Below are 24137 nucleotides of genomic sequence, written 5' to 3'. Positions count from 1 at the left end.
AATTTATACAAAAAAACTCGTTAACTGGGAAGATCTAAGAAAGGAGCAGCACATAATGTGTATGGCTGTGTGATTATTTTGTTAGATAGGTGCCTAAGTTGACAATGTTTTTCCTTAAGTTTAATAAATACAACAGATAGACGTAACGGAGACCTCAGTCATCAATAATACAGGGTGTCCACAATGAGACCAACATTTTAATATCCTATATCTTTCTCATTTCAGATGGTGGACCTGTGAATGCTGAAGGGGCAGACAGAGCAACTCAACAAGTTTGTGGTGTGCAAATTTGATACGCCAAGTGGCCGTAGTGGAGCTGCAATCAATTGTTTTTGCAAAATGGAGGATATGAAGGAGCGTGGACAAGTGGTCTGGTGGAATGCAGAGACAAAATCAGCGACCCAAGTGCAAAGAAACTTTCGTCGAGTTTACAACAAAGCGCCCCCGTCGTTCAAGACTAGAGAAGTGTTGTGATCAGTTTTTGGCTACTGGGAGTGTTGCGAAAGGGCATTGTGGTTGTAAGCCTGGGATCAGCGAACATCATGTGGAACAAGTGCGGTGGTCATTCGAACAAAGTCCACAGAAGTCAGTGCGACAGGCAACACGAGAACTTCGTATGAAACGTTCAACAGTGCACAAAGTGCTTCATCAGCGATTACGTTTGTACGCATATAAAGTGCAGGTTGTGCAAGAAATCAAGCCTGCTGATCGGCCAACGCGAGAAGAATTTGCATGTGTCATGTTAGATCGCATTGCCGCGGACGAGACATTTATCTCGCGTGATGTTTACTGACGAGGCAACCTTTCACGTGTCAGGGACTGTCAATCGTCAGAATGTGCGCATCTGGGGGTCCGAAAATACACATGCACCTAGGGAACACATGCGCGACAGTCCGAAAGTTAATTTTTGGTGTGGTTTGATGATAAATCGCATTGTTGGGCCGTTTTTCTTTCAGGAGCCGACTGTGGATGGAGCCATCTACCTGGACATAAAGGCGCTGCAGTCTGGAACCGCAAGACCGCTACGGTCGCAGGTTCGAATCCTGCCTCGGGCATGGATGTTTGTGATGTCCTTAGGTTAGTTAGGTTTAACTAGTTCTAAGTTCTAGGGGACTCATGACCTCAGCAGTTGAGTCCCATAGTGCTCAGAGCCATTTGAACCATTTTTTTACCTGGACATGTTGGAACAATTTGCCGTGCCACAGATAACAGACCTGCAGCCAAATGTGATGTTTCAACAGGACGGTGCACCACCCCACTGGAGCCTTGATGTCAGAAAATTTTTAAATTACACATTCCCGCAACGGCGGATTGGCCGTGGAGGTCCAATTCCTTGGCTGCCACGTTCGCCCGGCATAACCCCCCTCGATTTTTTCTTGTGGGGTTATGTGGCAGACCGGGTATACGCTACACCAGTAAAGGAACTGCAAGACTTGAAACAGCGCATAAGAATTGTCATCAACTCTGTCACAGAACAGATGCTCCGTAACACATGGCACGAAATCGATTATAGACTTGATACTCTTCACGCTACCCGTGGCGCCCATGTTCAAGTGTACTGAACCGTCCACCTGTGTATGAAAACTTGATGAGCTGCTGTATGATTTCCCTGTATTTGTTCGTCAGTAAATTATGTTTCCTCTCAGATTTTATGAGTTCAAATGTTGGAGTCTCATTGTGGACACCCTGTATATCCTCCTGCACTTCTTACAACAGTCACCCAACGCTGGGATAACTTTTCGATTCAGCGACTGTAGAAATCACGTGGTTTTGAGGCTAAGAACTCGACTAGCCGTGTTCGGAGAGCATTTTCACTCGGAAAGGAAGTCCCTTGAAGGTTGTTAGATAGAGAGCATAAAAGGTGAAAACCTGAGGGCTTAAGATCAGGTGAATAAGGTGGATGCCTGGCGACTTCCCAACCCTAGTCTTGTATCGTGTTTTTAGTCAGTCTAGCAGAATGTGGGCGGGCGTTATCGTGCAGTAACGTCACTTCACGCAGTCTTCCTGGACGTTGTTATTGTATTGCGTCTGCAAGACAGCTCAGTTGTCGACAATAAATGTCAGCAGTGATGGTTACACTGCGGGGGAGCAATTCGTAGTACATAACACCTCGCTATTCCATCAGATGCATAACAATATCTTCTGTGGATGCGCGCCGGTCTTATTACGGGAAGTTGCTGGTTTGTTCGGGCCCAATCATGTTAGCATAAAGACACCATTTCTCGTTATCAGTAACGATACGGGATGGGAATGGTTGATGTTCATCATGAAGCATTTGATGAGGAGCTAGCAGAGATGCACATCTGCCCACCCGATGATTATTGTGAGTTTGCTTTAGAACATGCTGTACCCATACATACGATTTTTTAATATTCCTTACTGCCTGAAAATGTCACACGATGGTGGAATGATCATAGTTCATCACATTTGCCACTTCTCGAGTAAACTGACGTGGATCGTTGTTGATTAATGTGTTTAAACGACCTTGATCAAACCCTGAAGGTCATCCTGAACGTGGACAGTGACTAATGTTAAAACGATCCTTCTTAAAACAGCAAAATCATTTTCTTGACATTCTCAGTCCAGTGGCATTAACCACATACACGGCTGTTGTCACCCCTCTATTGAACTCAAACAGAAGAATATGTCGGAAAAGTACCGATTTTTCCACTTGACACTCTATTTTCTAGCGTTCACAGCTCCACTCACTATCTCCAGATGGCAACATGACAATATGTAAACTCAGATAGTAGCAGTGAACTACAAATAAAAAAAGCTAACAATCGACAAGTAAACCCGTAGCAACCTGCTTACCAAAATGCGAAACAAACACGCTACGAACTTAACGTACCAACACAAAATTAATGGCTATCGAACTAATCACAGATACTTTTCTTTTAAGAAGCGCATCTATCACCTGACTGAGAAAGAAAAAAATACGTTTAGCTTTAGTGTCACTTCAAATTATACAGAGTGCTCTCTATCTTGCTTAAGCAATGTGAACATTCATTAGTGAGGGTCTGGTAGGTGCAACTCTTATTTATAAGTGGACTGCTTATGTTCATAATTAAACAAATTTTTGTACACTGTCTCTATAGTGCAACTCATGACGGAATAACGTTTTACCTTCAGAATGTTAGCTCTTTTGGTGGATCCTTGAAAGGAGACCACAGGAAGTTTATATTCGTACAGTTATTATAATGTTTCGACGACCACTCACAGTTAATCAGTTGGAAAGCTTATCTTTCAAAATTGTTTGACGTCTCCACTGTTTCTAATAGTTTTACTCAATCAACACAATGGATACCCCTCAAACTAAACAACCTAACTAAGAGAAAAAAAAACCTTAATTGAATTAAAGATTACTTCCGTATACAGTTTTCTTTAGCTTTCTGTCTTCAATTCCTAGAGGTAAATTAGCTAATTTTGAATGTAGAATACTGAATTGTCCCTCAAGCTCGCAATGACTCAAAATGTTTTGTGCTAAAATAACGCGAGTACTGCACCACGGAAATTGCTGTGGCAGTGCAATACATCCCATCCGATACGAAGTTAGCTGAAGAAGATGCTTTTCCTAGAATCAGATAAAGACTCAAAAATGTACCAGATTACAGTACTTACATCTAATCTGATAAGTGTTATACCTAAAATATGCTAAGTAGTCTCTCCTCTGTAAACGTAACACTTTTAAGAGGTTATGATTTTAAAAAACGACAGAAACAAAAACAGGTAGACCTCAATCTCTTAGTCTTCACCCCATCTACTAACTCGACGAAAATGACATTTTCTGCATTTTAGCCGTACGTTTATTGAACAGTGAGTCTGAAAGCTAAAGCCAGGCGAAAATCGCACAATTTCATGGTTTCTTTGCAGGTGACATCTAGGTAAAAGAAACTGTACTTGTGAGCAACCAGGTACCTAACTCATATATCCATTTTCGAGAAATTCGGAGGTTCTCACAGATCGTAGACCATAAATAAAGATCCTTGGAGAAAATGGAAATCCAGAATATTTCTCAACAACATTTTTATTCGTATTCAGTGGTTCATATAATCCCTGGAATATTCGGTCTGAAGGCGACATGAACGTGAAACAGGTCTTTGCTAATCGCTTTCAATAGGATGCCGATGTTCTTGAAGGTAGATCACCGATTACCATCCCGTCAACGACAAGGTCACAAGAGACGGAGGACAAGCCAGAAATCGTTAAGTAAGGAAAGAAGTCGTTAGCGTTATTTTGAAATTAAGTATCCCAGAATTTGATTTAACAGATTTATGGAAACGGGGGAACACGTCATTTGTGAAGCAAAAGCAAAGCTTCACGTTGTGGCCCAGAGGGGCCAGTCCAGAACGACCGACCGTCTTATCATCCTATGCCATTTGAATGCGGTATGGAGACGCATGGCGTATAGTAACGACCACCCGCCCCCCCCCCCCCCCCCCCTCGTTCCCAGCCTTTGTCGGCTTTCTAGAAAAATTTCTGGCAGTAATAGTAATCCAACTCCGGCCCTCCGCATTGCAGACAGGCGGACCACTGAATTACGGAGTCAGAAAGTCTTTCGAAGGGTAGGTAGGAATTTGAACCCCAGTCCTCCAGTGTCTTGCAACGGCCTTGCCGCAGTGGATACACCGGTTCCCGTGAGATCACCGAAGTTAAGCGCTGTCGGGCGTGGCCGGCAGTTGGATGGGTGACCATCCAGCCGTCATGTGCTGTTGCCATTTTTCGGGGTGCACTCAGCCTCGTGATGCCAATTGAGGAGCTACTCGACCGAATAGTAGACGCTCCGGTCAAAGAAAACCATCATCACGACCGGGAGAGCGGTGTGCTGACCACACGCCCCTCCTATCCGCATCCTCACTGAGGATGACACGGCGGTCGGATGGTCCCGATGGGCCACTTGTGGCCTGAAGACGGAGTGCTTTTGCCTCCAGTGTCTTAATCACTATGAAACTTCGCTCGAACTGTCACATTTGTTGCGTGATTTTCTTTTCGGAGTATTTCCAGTGCATAGTTCGGAGAAATACGCAATCTTTTTCAGTATTTCATATTACTTGTTAGTGCGTTCTGGCCCTAGACGGACCAGTCAGGTCCGACCTACCGCCATGTCATCCCCTGCCAACGTAGTGTTGAGGAGTATGTGGTCATCACAGCGCTCACGCAAACTTTGTCGGCTTTCTTTATGCAGGAACCGTCACTAACCGGTCGCGTAGCTCCTCTTTTGGCCTCACGAAGGTCAGTGCACCAGTCCTCCCACCAGGGAAACATTCGTGACAATCCGGGAATCAGATCCGGATCCCCGGCATGGCAGTCAGCCACGCTGACCTCTCAGTTACGAAGGCGGAAGACGGTACTTGTGCCTATGTAAAATGAAATAGGTGCGGTCCTTCACCTCCAGAAGAGCATGCTTAAAATTCGCTGCACCCGGGATATTAAAAATACAATTACCAAAAGTGGCAAAGGTTTTTGACTTGTTCAGCAACAAGTGGTGCTGAGATTTCTACGTTGTATTCCAGTTCTAAGGGATGGTTAATATACCACGTTCTTAGGTTTTTGTAGGACATTTTCTACTAGATCTTGGAAAATAATGACAATGTTCGTAAATGACCGTTAGGAAGATGTCTTCATTTGAAAATACACATGGTACGAAATTTTCAAGCTTTTAGCTAGTGTATGTAGCAGCTCTAAAATTTGCGAAAAAAATAAAATATCTCGAAAAATACATTATGAAGGTAATTCTAACCTGGTGTTACATTTTTTCACGTAAATCTTCTCATCAGGTAACGTGCCATGCCTACCACGGGCTGTTATTTATATTGTGGAGTGGTGACTTATTGGATCCACTGCTTACCTGTGACGAACATTCCCTGAACCCTAAAACGCTTCTGACTCTCAGGGACGCTTTTAGTGTGGTCAGTGTCTGAGCTGCATCAAGGAATCTAAGGAGTCTACCACGCAAAACAGGGCGCACATCACATGAGTGTGAAGTTACGTTGCTAACTTAACCAAGGGGATACGTTCCCATCATAATGACTGTCTAATTACAGCTAGTAAATTACTGACAGAATTCACTGTTTTTCAGTCTCTTTCAATCTCTGGCCTTTTCGATACAGGGAGTACTTTATTGTTATATAGGCAACAGAATTTCCCTTCCTGGAGAACTCTTGACGCTCATTTGCAGTGATTACTCGCCTTTACTTTTTTCTATCTACCTCTTGTCCCAATTACACTATGGTATGTGACTAACATTGGTATACAGGGTGGACAGAAGTAGTCTGAAAAGATTGTAAGGGTGTTGCAGAGTAATTTGTGTTGAGAAGTAATTAATAAGATACAATTCGATCCATTGCGACATTTCTGAGTAAACTAGCATTAATGTTAGCCAAACAGACAGTTGAGCGAACAAATTCTAGCGGCCCACCAGAGACGGTGTCGCCAAAAGTTTTCGTTTGATTTCCTAAAACCGAACAACAGAGCCATGGGACGGTCGGAAGAATCGAACCCAGGCTAAAGGCTGAGCAGTCTTGTGCACTATCATCTACGCTATGAAAACAATTGATAATAATTGTATTTGGCGGGCTGCTTGAATGTGCGCGCACAACGGCCAGATTGGCTATCGTCAATCATAATTAGCTCGGAAACGGCGCAAAGCATCGATTTTTTTTCTTAGCGATTGTTTTCCAGCACAATCTTCGCTGCAACACCCTTTCAAGCTTTTCGTACTGTTCCTGACTGCCCTGTTAATCACATGCAGTAGCATAAAAGTAGATACCACTATCTAGGAAATGAGCATCTACAAATGCAATAACATACTATTTGCCATTAAAATTCCAAAACCAGGACGGATAGCAAGTAAACAAATTTTAATTATTGTGTGTGTACACTATAGAAAAACGAATACTTTATTAAATTTGTGTATGGGTCGGGGGTGTACAGAATGGAAAAATTAGTACAAGAGCTGCACCTCTGACAGCAATGGTGCCTCTAAGCTGTCTTGGCAAATATTTGCTGCTTCAATTATCACTCGTGGTGGATGGGAAGTGGTGCAGTGATAGTCTCTCGGCAGTCTATCACCGTTTGTTCTGAAAGGGTGAGAAATCTAGAGAAAGTGTTGGCTAAGGAAAAAGTCGAAAATCTACACTGAAAAGCCAAGGAAATTGGTACATCTGCCTAATATCGTATAGGGCCCCCGCGAGCACGCAGAAGTGTCACAACATGACGCAGCGTGGACCCGACTAATGTCTGAAGTGCCCACCCGTCTAGCCTTGCGGTCTAACGAGCTGCTTCCAGAGCGGGAAGGCCTGCCAGTCCCCGGCACGAATCCGCTCGGCGGATTAGTGTCGAGATCCGGTGTGACGACCAGCCTGTGGATGGTTTCTAAGTCGGTTTTCTATTTGCCTCGGCGAATGCAGGTTGGTTCTCCTTATTCCGCCTCAGCTGCACTATGTCGGCGATTACTGCGCAAACACTGTCTCCACGTACGAGTACACCATAATTACTCTACCACCCAAGCATTTGGGGTTATACTCGTCTGGTATGAAACGTTCCTGGGAGTGGGGCGGGGGGGGGGGGGGGGGGGGTGGGGGGGGGGATTGGGGGTCCAATTGGGGACGAACCGTACAATGACCCTGGGTTCGGTGTGGGGAGGTGGGGTGAGTGGACTGCTGTAGCCTGTTCTGGGGCTGTGAACCACTGAGGGCTGCGGCGGGGACGAAGCCTCTCAGTCGTTTCTAGGTCCCCGGTTTAATACACACAATACACAATGTCTGAAGTAGTGCTGGGGAGGGGGGACTGACACCATGAATCCGAGATATGCTCAATAACGTTTATGTCTGGCGAGTTTGGTGGCCAGCAGAAGTGTTTAAACTCAGAAGAGTGTTCCTGAAGCTACTCTGTAGCAATTCTGGACGTGTGGGATGTCGCATTGTCCTGCTGGAATTGCCCAAGTCCGTCGGAATGCACAATGGACATGAATGGATGAAGGTGATCACACAGAATGCTTACGTGCGTGTCACCTGTTAGAGTCGTATCTAGACCTATCAGGGGTCCCATATCATTCCCACTGCACTAGCCCCACACCATCACAGAGCCTCCATCAGATTGAACAATCCCCTGCTGACATGCAGGGTCCATGGATTCATGTGGTTGTCTCCATACCCGTACACGTTCATCCGCTCGATACAATTTGAAACGAGACTCGTCCGACCAGGCAACATGGTTCCAGTCATCAACAGTCCACTGTCGGTGGGGAGAGGCGTAAAGCTTTGTGTCGCGCAGTCATCAAAGGTACACGAGTGGGCCTTCGGCTCCGAAAGCCCACATCGATGATATTTCGTTGAATGGTTTGCACGCTGACAGTTGTTGATGGCCCAGCAATTGTGGAAGGGTTGCACTTCTGACACGATGAATAATTCTCTTCAGTCGTCGTCGGTCCGATTATTGCAGGATCCTTTTCCAGCCGGAGCGCTGTCGAAGATTTGATGTTTTACCGTTTTCCTGATATTCACGGACCACTGGTGAAATTGTCGAACGGGATAATTCTCACTTCAATGCTACCTGGGCGATGCTGTGTCCCATCGCTCGCGCGCCGACTATAACACCACGTTCAAAGTCACTTAAATCATCATAACGTATCATTGTAGCAGCAGTAACCGATCTAACAAACGTGTTGTCTTATATAGGCGTTGCCGACCGCAGGGCCGTACTCTGCCTGTTTACATATTTCTGTATCTGAATCGGATCAATGCGGCCAGAAGAGGTCTTGCGTTGTCTAGCTGAAAGATAATTTCAAACAGACCTCGAACGCAGGCACAGCCATTGTCCACAGCACGTCAAAAAGGTAACAACTGCCACACAAATTACGAGCTATGTCATCCACTGGTGATCCTGTTGTGTACCAAATTTTAAATCGCGCCCTCATGCCAGGTACTGGACCATTATAATATTGATAAATGTAATCTGGCAACGCTCCTTTGCCTAAATTCCAAAGTGATGTACACAAAACATGGGCACATCTGGAAAGGCGACGTGGCGCAGCCCCTGTGTTCAGTGTTAAGCGTTAACGTTGGCGCGGTTCTGTCTGCTGCCACGTGAAGGGAAACAAACCCATTTCCCGACTGAAGGTTCGTGAAGTAGCTGTACCATCTCTTACAGCCGTGCATTGTGGCTCTCCCTATGGGCGATGGACAAGCATCAGTACCACGGAACGATAAACTGCAGTCTCGATAGGCCACGATCCTGCCACTGTCTAATTCCGACACTCGGTTGGAGACGTTTCCTCTTCTTACGCGAGGAATAACACGATCTTCTCACATAGACACAACATTCAAGTGCAGTTTCTGAATGAAAAACTCACTGCGCAGTCTTTCTTTTCATACAGAATGTTGATGGGGTTACTGCTATCTACTTTGTGGAGTAGCACAGAGATGCTTATCGTTTGCATGTCCAATAAGCATGTAGTACACTTCATGTCAGTTTAATTTTGTTGCAGGCCGATAAAGGGGCAGTATATATTCTGGCTAAAATCGCTTGGGTCAGCTTCACCATACCTGGAATTGATGAATCAGCATCAGCTCTTTTCCCGGAATCACTGACGTCAGCACAACCGTCGGGCAATGGCATTATTCCCATAATTACATCTCCATTCCCCCTTGTCCTTGAAGTCAATGGCGTTACGCGTTTTGCGGAAATGCGAAGCGGCCAATGACGTGCAAGCTCGGCCCCCACTCTTCAAGAAATTTTAATTTTTATTTTTATTTCGATTGCTCGAGCGCCGTCTTTTACCGTTGTACGTCCGTCCAGCATAAGCGCCGACAGCAGAAACAGTGATCAGCTGGGGAGCAGAAGCCTGTCAGTCAGTATTTGTCAGTTCATTTTGCTATAACAGCAGGATTATTATTAGCTGGCGGGTTGCCAGCTTTGTGTGAGGGACACAGCAGCAGCAGTGACTCTCCACAGAATGCCTTCTTCCCAGCCGTTCAACTAGTCAGCGCCACAGCCGCAGCCGGAACTCGAGCCGCAGACAAGCCTCACTAGAGTACTGTTTTTCGACAACACTTATATCGTGACTTCATGTGGATCTTAGCATGTGTATGTGGGTCTGCATCGGACTGTGACTTTAACACGATAACAGAAGTGGAAAATGCACAGCGCGTTCGTGCTAAAATTCGATATTCATGGTCTGTGTGGGAATACATAAAAAGGAATATGACAGGTAAGTATGCCGCATCTCATACTCCAATTGACATTCACATGCTTGGTCGTTAGGGGTCTATTGTAGAAATATAAGATAAGGCTATGCTCGACATGTGACATGAACATATGTCTAAAACATTCGAGTGTTGTTAAAGAAGTGCATTGTGCATTATCAGTTGCAACAGATGGATTGTGCCGTTGGTACCAATATGTAAGAAGGGTGTACAATGAATTTTTTGAGCGTTTGCAAAACAACAGCGTATATAAGAACCAAGTGGAGCAATGAATCAGTGCCTGTAACCCCCCACCTGTAACAAACTGTCTTAAGTGTCGAACCTCTCAGGTCCGAAGAGGCTAAGTTCACGAACAGTATTCCAATATATGTGATCGCACCTGTTGGTCTCAATGCAATGCAGCCTGACGTTAAGCGTTATAGAAGAAAACTTTTTGCGAAATATTGTGCTACCACGTAATGGTTGTGAATAAATGTTTATGTGTACACAAACCAAAAATTTTATCCAGAATGAGATTCTCACTCTGCAGCGGAGTGTGCGCTGATATGAAACTTCCTGGCAGATTGAAACTGTGTGCCCGACCGAGACTCGAACTCGGGACCTTTGCCTTTCGCGGGCAAGTGCTCTACCATCTGAGCTACCGAAGCACGACTCACGCCCGGTACTCACAGCTTTACTTCTGCCAGTACCTCGTCTCCTACCTTCCAAACTTTACAGAAGCTCCCCAGGCCGTGGCCAAGCCATGTCTCCGCTATATCCTTTCTTTCAGGAGTGCTAGTTCTGCAAGGTTCGCAGGAGAGCTTCTGTAAAGTTTGGAAGGTAGGAGACGAGGTACTGGCAGAAGTAAAGCTGTGAGTACCGGGCGTGAGTCGTGCTTCGGTAGCTCAGATGGTAGAGCACTTGCCCGCGAAAGGCAAAGGTCCCGAGTTCGAGTCTCGGTCGGGCACACAGTTTTAATCTGCCAGGAAGTTTCAAAAATTTTATATTCCCTGCAAAAAGAAGTATTACTTTTCCCCCATGTCCTACCCAGCTATTATGAGTTATTAGTGGTATGACACAATCCCGCAGTTTATAAAATCACTTTCTTTAAGCATACATAATGTGTAATTCCAGGCTGCTACTATTGAGGTGCTGACATTATCGTTGCCTGTATTGTTATGCGTCTTCGTAGCAGGCTGCATTATGTATTACGGCTTAAGATGGAGATGAATGGCACTGAATACAGCGTGAACATTGTAAATAAAGTTTTTTGTTGGTATTTAGACATGCATAGTTAGAAATCGTCACCGTGCTAAGATACTTTGACAGTATAAAAATGATGTCATAGCATGGTCTGTTAAATCAGGTTCCTGTATGAATAACGAGAATGAAGGGGCCCCCACTGCTTTCGACCAATGACCTCTGTATTCTACCTCAGAGCTCACGTCATTGTTACAACAAATTAATTTTTGCTTTTTTTGCCCCAAATGTGTCCGAATGATCTGACAGCTTCGCACTGGCGTATGCAACATATACGTGGCGTCACAACAGTGACACACACGTCACATGTCATCACGATGGCGGCACACCTGTCACACTTGCATCACACGTGTCACAATTTCATTTCAATTGAATTCAGTTTATTACCACGAATTTTAGAGCTGTTATCAGGAAACTCTAAACAATTCGTACACATTCAATAATCATCGTGACATACAATGTTTTATATAATGTATGTATTAATAAATGTTAACAGAAACCATTGGTAATATTAATGTAGAAATGAAACAGAATATTTAAAAAATAAGAGTCACACCGGCAAGAGTCACAAGGGCATCGCGACGTCGTCACACCGGCACATATGGTGTATCCATGACGTCGCGTTGGCGTCGCGTTTGCCTGACGCTGGCGTCACGCCGACGTCACTTTGGTTTCACACTGGTGTCGCACTGTTGTTTAACTGGCGTAATATTTTATGATGACCAGCGTAATATTTAATGCTGACTGGTGTAATATTTTACGCCGTGGTACATACCGCTTATAAACCATACGTAGATTGCACATACACCGCGGTAAGATACTTTGACAGTATCAAAAATTATGTCATAGCAGACTCGGAAAAATGTTAGTCGAGTGGCGGCACATCTAGAAATCTAGAAATTAGTGGGACACACCCAAATGCAGATGTAGCAGCAGAAAAAGAAACTGTGTGTGTGTGTGTGTGTGTCATCCTACTGTGTAAATGCAGATAAAAAAGATTCGTGCAACGTAAATAATTGTACAGTCCAACCACATTAATGTGACCACCGCCTATGATTGACGTCAACATGCAATAACCACTCATAGTCGGTAGCTTTCACTACTAGCATTGCAGGGTACAAAAAAAATAAAATTTCAAATGTGTGTGAAATCTTATGGGACTTAACTGCTAAGGTCATCAGTTCCTAAGCTTACACACTACTTAACCTCAATTATCCTAAGGACAAACACTCACACCCATGCCCGAGGGTGGACTCGAAACTCCGTCGAGACCAGCCGCACGGTCCATAACTGCAGCGCCTCAGACCGCTCGGCTTATCCCGCGCGGCTGCAGGGTACATAAATCAAGCGGGGGGACGCGGAGAAAGTGGAGTCACATGTCGACATGGTTAACGTACACACTGCACGACAAAATTGTGCTATCTGAAAACGGTGTCGAGGCAACCGTGGTGCACCACAAGCCATAGATGACAGGAGTGAATGACGGCTGCCGGTATTTGTAGGGGCAAATAGACGTGGAACTGTTGAGCAACAGACCGGCCATATGAACCAAGGTCTACCAATAGTGTCTCCTCAACGACGGTTCAGCAATGGTTGCTGCATTTGGACCTCCGTACTAGGGGTCTCATTCATGCACCCTTGCTGACTGCTTTTCATCGGTGACAAACGCTTTAATTTGCACGCCATTACCGCAACTGGACGTCCACTGTGTGTCGACAGATGGCATTTTCGTTGAATCACGTCTTATGCTCCATCAGACTGAAAGCAAACACCATGCAACATACCTCCGGAGGGCTCAGGGCGGAGGAGGAAGCGTTATGGTCTGAGGAATGTTTTCGTGGCATTCCCTGGGTGATATGGTCATTCTAGAAGACTCAATGGATCAACAAAATTATGCGTCTATCTTTGGGGACTACATTCACCCTTATATGCAGTTTGTTTTTCCTCAGCAAGATAGCATGTACCAGCAGGACGATGCAACGTGGTACGCAGCTCGCAGAGTACGTGCATGGTTTGAAGAGCACCAGGATGGGTTTACCGTACTTCCCTGGCCACCAGACTCCCCGGATTTAAACCAAACAGAGAATCTGTGAGACTATTTCGAGCTGTTTGCGCTATGGATACTCAATCGAGAAATCTTTTGCAGCTGGCGCCGACAGTGGAGTCAGCATGCTTCCACATACCAGGCAGTACTTCCAGAAGCTCAGTGACTTCCTGCACATCTCGAAGTGTTCCATCCTGCAGATGTTGGTTATCCGGGCTTTTGAGATGTGGTTACATTAATGTGACTCAGCAGCAATGGAGCAAGAGTTAATTACACTGCCACATCGTAGCCTCTATTCAAAAAGTATCTGAATTATTTATCAATCATGTGCTGTTGCTCTACTGCTCTTTAGCAGTTTCCTGTCCATTCTAGGTCTGTGCCATGTGCTGAGAGCACTAGGTGTGGGTACTGAAGAAACACGTCTTGCACTGCTTTCTGTCATAGCTACATTCAGTTATTTGACTGAACTAGCATGTTTCAGTCTTTCTCTACAGACATGTTTTTCTACCGAGTCGGTGATCGCTATAAAAGTGTTGACTGTTGCAGGACATGTCGAGATGACGAAATTACGTACTTAGGAAAGGCAGTACCGGCAGAATAACATTCCTTGTGCGTATTGTGGTCAAAACAATAAGTTCTTAATACAGCACTTCTGTGCCGTATCTGATGGAGTCAGTGAAGTTTATTTAAATTGTATGTAGAAAAAACATAGATAATAATGATAACAATGTTAGCATGATCACATGTCTTCCTTGTCGATTGTAGCCATCAGTAAAAAAAGTGGTGGAGGAGTCCATAATTGGTAGAATAAACTGCCTGACGTTAAGATAAGGGGCACTGCCTAATCTATGAAGAAAGACTAATCTTCACTGCCCACCGAAAGAAAGCTGGAAATGTGGAACATCGAAGTCAAGAAACGAAAACTGATGCATATTGCATAGAAAACCACACTAAGGGCCAGCCGAAGTGGCCGAGAGGTTTTAGGCGCTTCAGTCTGGAACCACGCGACCGCTACGGTCGCAGGTTCGAATCCTGCCTTGGGCATGGATGTGTGTGATGTCCTTAGGTTGGTTAGGTTTAAGTAATTCTAAGTTTTAGGGGACTGGTGACCTCATATGTTAAGTCCCATAGTGCTCAGAGCCATTTTTTGAACCACAATAAGGAACCGGAAAGCGACGTCATTGTCATATGAGCAGCTTATAAGCTATTAACAGGTAATGTGTCAAGTCTGCTCGAGACATTGACTCTGCCAGTAAGAGAATCATGTATACAGAGATGTACAGCTATTGTCCGTATTCCTCTTACTTGTCCTTATTCTTAACACTACCAAAGAAAACCTCCGGAGAGGTGGTACTTTTATTAACCGTAGTAGCCACAAAAAATGAACATGTTTCGTAGTCAATACGGCGATATAAGTTGACCTTGTCAAGTGATTCAAGCTGTAAAAATGTGGATTGATAGAATTCGCTGCTTGACATTAAGATAACGCAATCAGGGGAAATGCCTCCACTAGAAAGAAAGAGAGGTTTTTACTACCCTCCAAAGAATCGATGCATTTGCAATTAGAAAAATGATGATGTGAGATACTTTGACGCCGTAGTATGCGTGCGATGTCATAGCATATTCTGAAAAATGGTGGTAGATATTAACTTGAGACACTGTGAGCCCCCTAAGCATGGCTAATGTGGTATCCATACGAAACAAAAGTTTAAAATATTGACTAGGAACTTTTATAAGTCCTAGCTTGTCAAGACGAACATTCCGTCTTCTGCCGTTTGTAAATCAGCGCCACTGCACTCTTAGCCTCAGTTAAGTGATATCAGACCAGGGCACATAATAATTTAAATTCTAATCCGCCCACTCCTCTATGCGAATGGTGTGTGACTGCTTAAAAATGGCTGACAATATTACGATGGTTAATGGCTTTCGTATCTAGCTACAAATTATTTGGCATTTTTCTTTAAGCACATCACAAATATCGAGACTGTTGGACAAATAAACTATTGCTACACATACCCAGATGTGGGGAAGGCTCTTGAAACATACCTACATGTGCAACGCACTGAACAGCTACCGTCGCAATAGCGCAACTCGCAAACTTGGCTAGCATGTATTTCTCGCTTATCTTTACTTATGGTTTGTAGTCAGTCTTTTAACCATATATCAATGTAAACAGCAAAGTGACAGAATTTTTGGCAACTTTTCCGGTCCAGGTCGCATAACACTACGGTTTCTTTCAATGTACACGGATGAAATAAGTTCATATGTAATAATCATATACAGCCACTTGCTCAACTGAAAATCTATAACTAGTGACAAGATACTTGTTCAGTACACATGAAAGTATCACTGAATCAAATTGTCAGTGAGAATTCGGAACATGTACCGTGTTCCAATATTATCTGAAAGAAAGCGATAAATAGTCAGAAACTGGTTTGAAGAGCTGCTGCTGCTGCAAGTACTGTGCTATTTCTTTTCTGACAACAGAGAGCTCGCATTACACATCGAATGCAGAAGCAGATGCCAGAATAGACTGCATTATGCAGTTTTCACTGGTGACTAAATTTTTCAGTAACCGCACAGACATGTTTTAAAAACTTCTCATGCTTCTTGAACTATTTATACGCCGTCGTGGTTTAACATAGGTCTTAAGACGTATGGAACGTTTTCGTCTCTCTGAGGAACGTTGTTAGAGACACGTATTTGAAGCATCATCCTCCATAATGCGAGTCCACTGTGCTAACCACTGCACTACCTGCATTGTCACTGACATGAATTCCGTGTAAAAACCTCGAGAAAAAAATTAGCAACCTATAGAGTGATACTTCACTAGGTATATACCTCGAAGAAGTATGTATTCACTATCTCTTGGGAGAGGAAACATACTCCACTGATTCAATATATAGAACTAGGTACAAAACTAAATACAAACCGCGCTGTGTTTAGAGTCGCAATGAAATTCGCTTGACTTCCCTCCGTACAGCTCAGATACAGCGGCGAATAAGCAAATTACACTAGCTGAAGGTGATAAATATCAGTCCTTAACTAGCGAGCCATCAGATTATTTATTTTTTAATTATTTTATCTGTACTAAAACTTGCTTCTAAGCTGTCGACGGCGTCGACGTGCAAGCAAGTTTAGATTTTAAATGGCGCTGCAGATACAGATTATCAGCGTTGAACGCAGTGTATGAGTGACGGATGAAACGGAAGAGGCGGGCCGTCCACAAGAAATAATCCTTATCTAGAAGAACTTATGTCGATTACGAAATCATCTTTTCATATGATCTTGCAATTATGTCGGACATTTTGTAAACGGCACTAGCTCTGCAGAGCACACCAATGAATGTGGTGTTACTCTGTGCAACGCAGATGAAGTCTCTATCGTGTTGTTTCACGTGTAGCATTCCAACACAGTTAACCATTTAGACAAAGCACGCTCATCTTACCCAATACTACTAGCCCTGCAGGTGCTAGCCAGTGAGGAGATGTCTAAACCAGACGCACATCCAATTGCAAATTCCTAGTTCAATTTTACTCTATATTTTGTATGTGTGTGTGTGTGTGCGTGTGTGTGTGTGTGTGTGTGTGTGTGTGTGTGTGTGTGTGTGTGCGAGTGTGGTGTGCGTACGTTTGTGTGCCGCTGTAATGTTGTCTTAGACCAGTGATCGTGATACATTTTGTGTAAGAGCCAATATTGACACTTATAGCGACACCTTGGGTCGTACAGCAAGGGGTTAGAGTGACAACTCAAAAAGAAATTAAATTGTCATTAAACCATAATTAATGATAAAATTTTACCACCTACACATTTTAATCTACATATTGTAAGGTACCATACCAAATATTTTTGAGTGAAAAAATAATACAATATGAAAAATAAAACAATATGAATGACTTATATGAGATGACTCAAAAACAAAAAAGCTTTTAAAATTAAATAATGAAACAAGCTTCCTCTTTGAAACTCACGTGCAGCAGTAATCATGTGTATTAGAATAAGATTGACTACTTCTAGGCATCAGCAGAGCTGTTCAGGGCAAAGATATGAAATGGCCACTTATCCTGTCCTGGACATTTATCCACACCTTCCCATACCGATCTTAATACAATTGGTAAGCTACATGAATTAGTATGCTGCATTAACTAATAACAAATGCAAAAGCGTTAATTTCACTACATATAACTCGCTACAAACTTGTACCACATTTAAAGATTAGCGTCTCTACAATACGCATTCACGAATCCGCCTGACTACAGTGACATATCCACTGAGGAGACGGAAGTCATGGGATAGCGATATACGAACTGGGACACAGATCACAGACATTACTGTTGCAGCCTGCCGCCGGGCGACTCCGCGCTTACCGTAATCCCACCGCAGCGCTGGCTACATCGCGTACACCCACTGGTAAGAACATTTCACTTCGCCCGGTTCTTTCGTCTGACGAATAAGGTTTGTCAAACTTCAAGCAAATGGCGGTATAATCGTATACCAAGGCATAAAAGGTCAGTGCATTGGCTGAGCTGTCATTTGTACTAAGGTGATTTGTATAAAAAGGTCTCCTATGTGATTACTGTTGCACGACAAGAATTAACAAACTTTGAACGAGGAATGGTAGTTGGAGTTAGAAGCATGGGACATTCCATTTCGGAAATCATTAGGATATTCGATTTTCCAATATCCACAGCGTCAAGATTGTGCCGAGAATACCAAATTTCAGGCATTCTCTCTCACCACAGGCAACGCAATGGCCCACAGCCTTCACTTAAGGACCGCAGAGTCGTCAGTGGTAACAAAGAAGAAACACTGCGTGAAATAAATGCAAAATTCAATGACGGACGAACAACGATCATATCCCTTAGTACAGTGCGGCGAAGTTTCGCCTTCGTGGGCTATGGCAGAAAACGACCGACGCCAGTGCCTTTGTGCTGCTAGCACGACATCGACTGCAGTACCTCCCCTGGTCTCATGAACGTATCGTATGGACCCTAGATGACCGGAAAACTGTGGCTCGGTCAGATCAGTCCCGACTTCATTTGGTAAGAACTGATAGTAGGGTTCGAGTGTTGCACAGAGCCTACCAAGCCATGGACCCAAGTTGTCAACAAGACACTGTGCAAATTGGCGGCGGCTGCATGATGTGGGCTGTGGAATGGACTGAGTCCTCAGGTGTAACAGAACCGATTGTTGACTGGAAACGGTCACATTCGGCTACTTAGAGACCACTTGCAGCTATTCATGGACTTAATACTTCCAAAAATATCACAGGACCACAATTTTTCGCGATTGGTTTGAAGAACTTTCTGGTCAATTAGAGCGAATGATTTGGTCACCCACATCACCCGACATGAATCCCATCGAACATCTATGCGACATAATCGAGAGGTCAGTTCGTTCACAAAATCTTAGACCGGGAACACTCTCGCATTTATGAACGGCTATAGAGGCAGCATGGCTCAGTATTTTTGCAGAGTACTCCCACCGACTTGTCGAGTCCATGCTATGTCGAGCTACTGCACTATGCCGGGCAGAAGGGGGCCGACACGATATAGGAGGTATGTTACGACTTATGTCACCTCAGTGTATACTATAGCAATTGACCGGTGTTGCTGTGCACGCTCGCGAGTTTTCACCATTGGAAGACAAACAATTAAAATATTTCTTTCTCATTTCTTTTAACCCCGCAATGGCTGCTCTACATTCCACCCTGCCCCTGTGCAAAAGGCAAACTTAACTTAACTCTCAGCCGAATTATTCAACATCAGTTAAAATTAAGCATATATTAAGATACTACTGTCTCTGCAAGTAGTTTTGTATGCTACAGAGCAAGAAAAGTACACTCTTAAGAAGCGGTTAATGTTAGTTGACGTTCTTGTATTCTGCTGTTAGTTGCTAGATGCATTTTATTTTAAAATATGGCTGAGAACGACGGGCCAAACGAACACTTGATTAGCTGTCTTAGAGGCTGTACGTCGAGAATTACGGTGAATTCTCCTTTCCCGTTTCCCAAGTGTTTTTTAGAGTAGCAGGGGCTCCGACAACATCTCGTCTACGACTGAGTCACTTAATACGAATTAAGTAGTTTACTATTCCAGCTGTAGGGGTACAATGCATGAAATAGGTGTTTTCATAATATTATCACAGAGAAAAGTGCCCTCGAATGACTATACAGCAACGTCGGATTACGAACAAAAGACTTTTAGAAAGAGTAGCAAAGGTGGCAACGTTGAAAGTGCAATAATGCAAATAAATATTTTGTTGTCTCGATCGGCTGCATAATAGGATTCCTACCTCAATTAAGTTGGCTGACCAAAATATAGTAAATGCTCCACACTTGTTACTTGCGTCTTGTAGCGTAAGTCCTAGTGTTTCTTAATCTGATACAACGACAGTAACCAGTTACATGTGTGCTTCAGAAAATTTACAAATATTTGAAGTTGCATTATCTATATATACATTTTCATATTTTTTCCCACCTCCTCACTTTCAGGCTTCAGGTAAGTATTTAATATACGTCGCCTATCCTGCTCTTGAACAATTCTGGAAATAAGTTTATGAACTTCGTCTAAACGACTCTGCCATATTCCAGTAGGGCCCCTCTGTATATTGTAAAATGCCCGACTTCCAATATATGAATCGATGTACACACCTCATGTAGGAAGTGAATTTTTTCCTCCATTCTCTGGGCTGGGCAAAGAGCGCGAGTAACTAACTGCAGGCAACCAGGGCTCGCTTCAACAGGCGAAATTGCTCACGTTGCGAAAATATACGTTCGGGTGCTGCGTCGCGATCGACTTCCTGAAAACCGCGCGGAAGTGCACAGCTAGCAATATTGCAATGAATGGAACGTGTCTAAATGAAGAATTATACGGCATCCACAAGCTGACGGAAGAAGAACGCTCGTGGCGTTGAGTTCTCAAATTTATGCATATACAGGATTCCACACCACGAAAAATACCACTTTTTTTCTGTGCAGGTCGTGTCGAGGTGATGAAATATGGAACTGGAAAAATTTCTCTCTCTCTCTCACACACACATTGATAGTATGAACAACCCATTATTCTACAGTCGCAGGGCTCGATGACACGCATCTACTACTATTCCTCAGAGGACTACGACGAAATGACAGCTTATGCAATTGAAATTTCCTGGCAGATTAAAACTGTGTGCCGGGCCGAAACTCGGACTCGGGACCTTTGCCTTTTGCGGGCAAATGCTCTAACGACTGAGCTACCCAAGCACGACTCACGCCCTGTCTTCACAGCTTTAATTCCGCGAGTACCTCGTCTGAGGACGGGGCCTGAGTCGTTCTTGGGTAGCTCAGTCGCTAGAGCACTTGCCCGCGAAAAGCAAAGGTCCCGAGTTCGAGGCTCGGTCCAGCACACAGTTTTAATCTGCCAGGAAGTTTCATATCAGCGCACACTCCGACGTAGAGTGAAAATTTCATTCTAGTTAATGCAATTGTTTTGTTTCAAATGCAGTTGTATACTGACATTATAGTGAGAAAATAAAATTTGTTTTTCAATATAGGTATCTTTCCTTACGGAAACTTAACAGCATCGGTAGTGGAGCTGGCTACATGAAGCCTCTCGCAAAACTTTAGATATTGTCTATGAATGAAAAGTTTCCAGTAATAAAGGCTAAGAAAGTATGTGGGCCTTATGGACGGCCAGTATTGATGGCACTGGAAGTTGAAATTGTGTTTCTCCCATCTAGATTTTCGGGTTTGACTGCAGAGGACCTACATTTCCTAAACGGCGGTCATGCGAAAATGATTTTAGTGACTAAGTGCACAGGATTCTCAGTCCAGTTTACTCATATATGTACGGTTCTTTGACGTCTGTTGTTGGACAGCTGTCTAGTATTAATATACAGGAAAAGTAAAAATGAATGCCATCGTTGTCTAACTTATAAGGGTTGGATGCTTGCTGCGTTACTGATTTAACAGAGACTTTTCAACATATATATTTGAGTGATAGTCTTGCAACAGCTACCTCTCGGAATAATTTTTACAATTCCCTGCTTTGGTAAGATAGTACTGCAGCTCGTAGTTCATTGTCGACCTACAGAGGGGAAGATACTTTTTCTGCAGGTAATACCACGAAACACCTATTTCATGCAATGTTTCCCTATGACTCGAATAGTAACTGATTTGCGCTCGTCTTAAATGACATTGTCATAGATGGAACATTGTCACTGCTCCTGCTGCTGTAACGACACTTGGGAAACAGAATGGAAAATTCGCGGTAATTCCTGACGACACATTACTTGGATCATATTTATACGATGAATTGACGAAGTGCTTTCAGTTTGCTGAACACTTCGTGCTAGAATTGACTCTAGCGCGATGTATACCATGATCTTCGCTTGCCAGGGCTTTATATAAGACTGCTAGCAATGTCGTTGGGATCTGAGAGATTGCTTGCAGTGTGTTGTGCCGTAGAAGTGTAGTCGCCTCCTGTTGCTATGTGATTGACCGCACAACAACATATGAACTTGATATGGTGTCAGTGCATGGCTGACAAGGAACTACCATCGGCGTGATCTCTTCTCAGCTGGCGTGCCGTTAGAGAGTATGCTCTTCAGGCACTTAACTCAGTCATACCAACTCACTCAACGATACCCGTCAAAAGGTACCGAAAAAATAGTATGGGTGAGAAATCTCTTTACAAAGTATGATATGCTCAGTGTAGAAGAGGCGGGTGCCCATCACTTCACGCCTTCCATATGACAATGGGTGTCTGCAAAAATCTTCCTATTACAGCACAGCTTAATGTTGACTAACTGTGGCAATGGCGGGCTGACCACTAAATGAATAGGATTCCTGAAAGAAGATAGTCTGAGGGCATTCCACCATTTCCTAGTGGCTAGAAAAGGTGTTTCTTAAGGTCAGATATGGGGTGCAGAGGGCCTACAATTCCTAAACGGCAGGTGTATGAATATTGACCTTACAGCTGAGTAATAATAATGTTTATTGTATCCTGAAAAACATGAAATACGCATCTTTCTTACTATACTTACTTATTTATTTATTTCTCCCAGTTTACTGAGTGTACAACTATATTCTTGACATGGTAGATGCCTGAGTCCAGTATTGCGCTCATCTCCTGGAATGACAGATTTATTACTACAAGCAGGCGCTCGCACGCGCGCGCGCGCACACACACACACACACACACACACACACACACACACACACACACACCTGCACGCGCGCGCACACACACAAAGGTAAACCTTTCAAATCTATACCTGAATTCCGTACGTCGCTTGCTTGCAGCCTGAGTGGAGTGGAACTTAGTTGGCATTGATCAACATCGTTCTGCTGATTCAGGGCATCAGGTTCTGCTTACCACTTCTAGCTAGCTCATGGTACCACTCTCTGACACAGTTCGTTTTATTTGAGCCATTGCAGATCAATGTGCCGCTATGGACAATGGCTCTTTGCGAGGTATTTGACATAATTGTCAACCGTATGCAGTTCCCTTAGCAGTGTTCACTTGGAAGCTAGTTCAAACTGACTTGCATTCATTGATATCAGCAATACCTGTGGAATTTGAGACCGCCTGTCGTTAACAAGGCTTGACACTTGTGCCCACTCTTGTTTGTTCGCATATTTTTACTGCCGCCGCTCTTAGGCCGTGTTACATGGCTGTAAGTGATCCACCATTCCAATAGACGCGTGGAACATCCACCACCAAATCTGGCAACTTCATTCAAGGTGTGGTTATGACAGTCCATTTTACTGACTTGATTGCATACTACAAACTGGTGAATACACACCGTATCACTGACGTGACTTACTTTAGGGGTGAGTGGCCAAATTACAGAATGGAACCATTTGAACATCATCTGCTGTGATCCAGCACACAACATATGCTTGAATGCGGAATTCCTCCCAGCTCTCCGTACAGGGAGAGTAATTTGAGCAATCATTAATTATCAGCTCCTGTCCACAACCTGTCTGCCACATCCAGCTCGCTTGGAGCAGGAAGCAGTCCGGGGGCTGATGACGGCGCAGTTGAGCACCCCACAAATCAAACATTATCATCATCAGGAAGCAGGCGTTCCTTCAAGCCGATTCCCTAAATGTAGCGCTGTGGTTGTACAATGCTTGCTGGAACATATTTCACATTCCAGATACTTTTTTTTTCTAGTACTAAGAATAAGGGAAAAATCTAGCAAGAGTTATGACGATACTGTGGCGAAAATTATGTTTCTCCTGCTGCTATAATATGACAATTATTATTGTTCTGAAATAAGGTATCTAGTCTATACTTTTAGCTTTTTTCGTACACATAACACATTAACCGTTATTATGGGCTTATTACTCCAATTTTACTTCAGAACACCACACACGGATTAGCTTTTTCAATTTTATGTAGAGAGGCACACCATTAGAATATGATAGCCGGTTGCTGTGGAATGCTTCCGATTTAACGGGAAAGCTCGGTTTTAATGTCTGCAAAAACTGTTATTATGTAGTTATCGTATGCCCTTAATGCAGTAAACGGTCACGATTCCGACATTTTTCGATTAGTATTCCAACGTATGGCTATTTGCAGATACTATGGCTGGCAAAAGCATTACTTTCCCAACCGCTTTTCTCATATGACAGTACCGTCTGGCCATTTTAGTAGGCACGT

The 24137-nt window shown here is 43.8% G+C and overlaps 1 pseudogene; it reads left to right on the top strand.

The window, feature by feature from the left end:
* Window positions 1-4601: 4601 nt before the first annotated feature.
* On the top strand, window positions 4602-4718 carry LOC124557287 (annotated as a pseudogene).
* Window positions 4719-24137: the final 19419 nt, after the last annotated feature.

This window comes from Schistocerca americana, chromosome X (assembly GCF_021461395.2).
Source record: "Schistocerca americana isolate TAMUIC-IGC-003095 chromosome X, iqSchAmer2.1, whole genome shotgun sequence".
NCBI classification, from domain to species: Eukaryota; Metazoa; Arthropoda; class Insecta; order Orthoptera; family Acrididae; genus Schistocerca; species Schistocerca americana.
Note: the sequence above shows the minus strand (reverse complement) of the source record. Positions and strands in the feature narration are given on the sequence as shown.